This window comes from Pteropus vampyrus, unplaced genomic scaffold, assembly GCF_000151845.1.
Source record: "Pteropus vampyrus isolate Shadow unplaced genomic scaffold, Pvam_2.0 Scaffold316, whole genome shotgun sequence".
In the NCBI taxonomy this organism is placed as follows: domain Eukaryota; kingdom Metazoa; phylum Chordata; class Mammalia; order Chiroptera; family Pteropodidae; genus Pteropus; species Pteropus vampyrus.
Genome location: NW_011889097.1, coordinates 616263 through 619794, shown reverse-complemented (window position 1 = coordinate 619794; position 3532 = coordinate 616263). Strand labels below are relative to the sequence as shown.

Below are 3532 nucleotides of genomic sequence, written 5' to 3'. Positions count from 1 at the left end.
TCTGACCTGGAACGGCCCGGTTCGCTCACTGACCGGGAGAGGTGGCCACGCGGCCATCAGGTCCGGGGCCTCTCACCTTTCCAGACGTGTCCGCAGTTTGCACGCAAACTTTGGAGGGCTAGGTAGACCGAAGCTGGGGTTTTGGTGTTTGTTTCTTCAGCCCAACGTTCGGCCTGTGAGATAGGCGTAAACTTTTTACGGGAGAGGAAACCGAAGGTTAGATTCGTTCAGGGAGCAATCGAAAATCTAGGGTCCTTGAAGCACTTGATCTTGCTTCTCCTAAAGGCGCGGGGCAGACCTGGGAAGCAGCACCCTGCGTGGGTGGGGGAGGGCGCTGGGCAGGCCAGGACGATTGGGCAGACCTCATCCTCGGCCACGGGCTCTGCTCAGGGCTGGTCCCCAGGCTGAGACTAAAACCGCCTCTTTACCACAACCAACTCTCGAGTCCCGCGTGCCAGGCACTGGCCATTCCCAGACGCTTGGTCTGGGCCTCACCAGCTAATGGTGCTGGGTAGCGAGGTACCCCCGGTGGTGAGGGGCTCATTCTGGGTTCTCGTTTCAGCTCAGCTGTCAACAAACGGGATCCTTCTTGGGATTTTTCAACCTTCAAACTAGAGACCTTTGTCTGTCTTTAGAGTGTTCTAATCTCGTCTCCCACAGGACACCCACACAGACCAGCCTCGCATCCCTGTCCAGCACCCCAAATCCGGCCTGGAGGTTAACGCCTGTGCCTTCTGTTTTCCACAGTTTCGTATAAGGTCGTGCTCAGTGGGTTCTCGTAGATCGAGTCAGTCGGTAACTTCCTGTGGTCAGCCAGGGTTTCCGTTTCTTAGAAGGATCTGTCTTCCTCTCACCTGGTAAATGGCCATCAACTGTTTATGTTTTGGTGAATGTTTATTGACCGTGTTTTAGGCACTAGGCACCATATTTGACATTTTCATGGATGTTCGTTATTTTATTTATTTTATTTTATTTTTATTTTTAGGCGAGGCAACCCTTGGTTGACCTCACAGACTGCAAGGACTTTGTCAGCTTACAATCCCTTATTTTTTATGCCTGCAGCACCTGGTCTTCCTAGGTGGTCTCCCATCCAAGTACGAACCAGGCCCGACCCTGCTTAGCTTCCGAGATCAGATGGGGTCGGGCGTGCTCAGGGCGGCGTGGCCGTAGACTGGATGTCCACCATCTTGATTCCCATTTTACACATGAGGAAAGTGAGGCTCCGTGAACTTGGATCATTTACCAGGTTGCGTAGCCAGCAACCGGCACACCAGGGTTCACAGTCGACCTTCCGCTTCCAAGGTGCCCCTCACGCCGCGCCATGTGGGCATGTGGCGAACGCCCGGCGGTAGACTTGCACCTTCGCTGTCATCGTGGCCTAGTGGCTTAGCAAACATCCGAGCTGGGACCTACGGGCCAGTGGCTCCCGGCAGGCTCTGCACCTCCCCACCCCTCCAGCCTGAGGTCTTCATTTCCTAACACCCGGGGTGAGCAGCATGCACCCCTGAATTCTGTGTGCTCCCCAGCAAAACTTCCATCCGCTAGAGCAAACCCCTCCCTCCCGTGAGTATGACTTGAGGCCTAGGGCCCCGAAAGGGTTTAGTGACAGAATGCCGGGCTCAGACCTCCTCACTAAAGTCCAAGGTGTGAGAAGGGCCCAGGACGCCGGCCGACAGTGTCCCCCTCTCTGCCCTCCAGCCCCAGAGCCCCTCAGACTTGAAGTTTGGGTCTGTGTCCTACTCATTACCATCTGGGGACCACGGGCAAATCGTTTCATCTTTTCTGAGTTTGATTTTTCTTCTAAAGATGATGACGGTGAGCTTCACGGGGATGGGGTGGAGACCAGTTGACCGAGCCGGTTGCCAGCACATAAGAGATGCTCGGGAAACAGCAGGCCCCCCGTTAGGTGAGCGGTCGGTTGTGGGGTGGCCCAGCCGAGCCGAGCAGAGTGCCTGTCACGGCAGTGCCTCGCCGCGACTTGGTTTTCGGGCAGAATTCTCTGGGTCTTAGCACTTCGATCATTCATGAGCGGATGGAGGTAGGAAGGCTTTGGGCTCCGTCGAGTTTATATAGTTCCTTTGCTACTCCGGTCCAGCCAGTTCTTTCTCTGTCCTTGGCGATGGTCGAGTCCAGCTCCCCCTCCCCCTGCCTATCTCACTGGACACAGTTTGTCCTCACGGTGGGTTGTCTGTTATCTCAACGTGGTTCTCCTGCGGAGCCTTCTTTTGAAGGTCACAGTGGCCGTTTATGTCATCTTGCCTGCATCACAAATCCCCTTCTCGATTTCCTTCAGCATCTTGCTCAGGGGACATACAGCACGGGGGGAGGCGGGGAGAAAGTAGGAGAAAAACAAAGCCAGTCTTGGGTTTTTTGTTTTGCCTGTACTTTGCAGGCGAGGTGCGTGGTGGCATTTTATTGCTTAATGTCTGCTTTTAAGGGAGTCTGCCATCTGCCTGGTAATGGAGGCTTCAGCTTGTTAGTCACCCGTGAGTTAGAGCCTCGCTGTACAGATTCAGTAAATAAGAGGACACATGCCAGCGAGGCAGCCGGCGCAGAGCCAGCTGCCGTCTGCAGGCTGCACCGCGGGCGCCCCACTGCCGTGGCGGGGGCCGGCACCCCAGCGGGGGTTCTGGGCAGCCCGGGACCGTGGAGCCGGGGCCCGCATTCCTTCCCGGCCCGGTCCTCCTTTCCTTTTGGGTCCGGGGCCCCTGTGGGTTGGGGCCCCTTGGACAGAGTTTTGCTGCATCTCAGAGAGAGAACCAGACATGGAACCAGGAGCGGGGGCGAGAGGAGATGAAGCACCCGCCTGGGGAGACGGAGCACCCGCCTGGGGAGACGGAGCACCCGCCTCGGAGGCTTTGTCCAGCTTCTTCTCCTCTCGTAACCCAAACAGCTTGTGTGTGCGTTGACCTCACATGCAGACGTTCTGGGTTTGCATCGGCCAAGGCGCGTTTTCCCGACAGGAAGTAAACTTGGGGCTGAGACGTGTGAGCGTTGGGGGTGCTCTGGGGCGGCCCGCGTCCAGGAGGAGGTCGCGATCCTCCCTCCGTGTAGGGACAGTGCGCAGCTCTCAGGCTGCCGGGCCTGCGAGCAGAATCTTCCATGAGTCATGGTGGGTGTGAGACTCCCTCTCTGGAGAAGGAAAAAAAAGGCAAAACACGAGGGATCATGGATTAAGGCAAAACGGCTCCTTCTGGACGAGAGTGACACTGACCCTGGCACACGTTGCCACGGCTCCAGGGGTGGTCGTAGAACTTAAATACGCCCACCTGTGCTGCTTATCCGGGCTGGGAGGCGCATGAAGGTGAACTTAGAGCTGTTGTCACCGATTAGGATCGGAAGGGTGATTTTCGCTTTTCCAATTAAGCCGCGCGTAATCTTTCCCCGGCCACTGCTGGCGTTCGACCCCTGCCTTTCCGCCTTCGGCAGGACACGAGCAATGCCCAAGGTGAGTTTTCGGGGTCACGGACCCTGCCCCCCAGTGAGGAGGACCGGACTCAGCAGCCAGGTGAGCGGCCCTGTTTCCGCGTCG

At 57.0% G+C, this 3532-nt stretch overlaps 1 pseudogene; it reads right to left on the bottom strand.

The window, feature by feature from the left end:
• Positions 1 to 1053: 1053 nt before the first annotated feature.
• Positions 1054 to 1172, bottom strand: LOC111730484 (annotated as a pseudogene).
• Positions 1173 to 3532: the final 2360 nt, after the last annotated feature.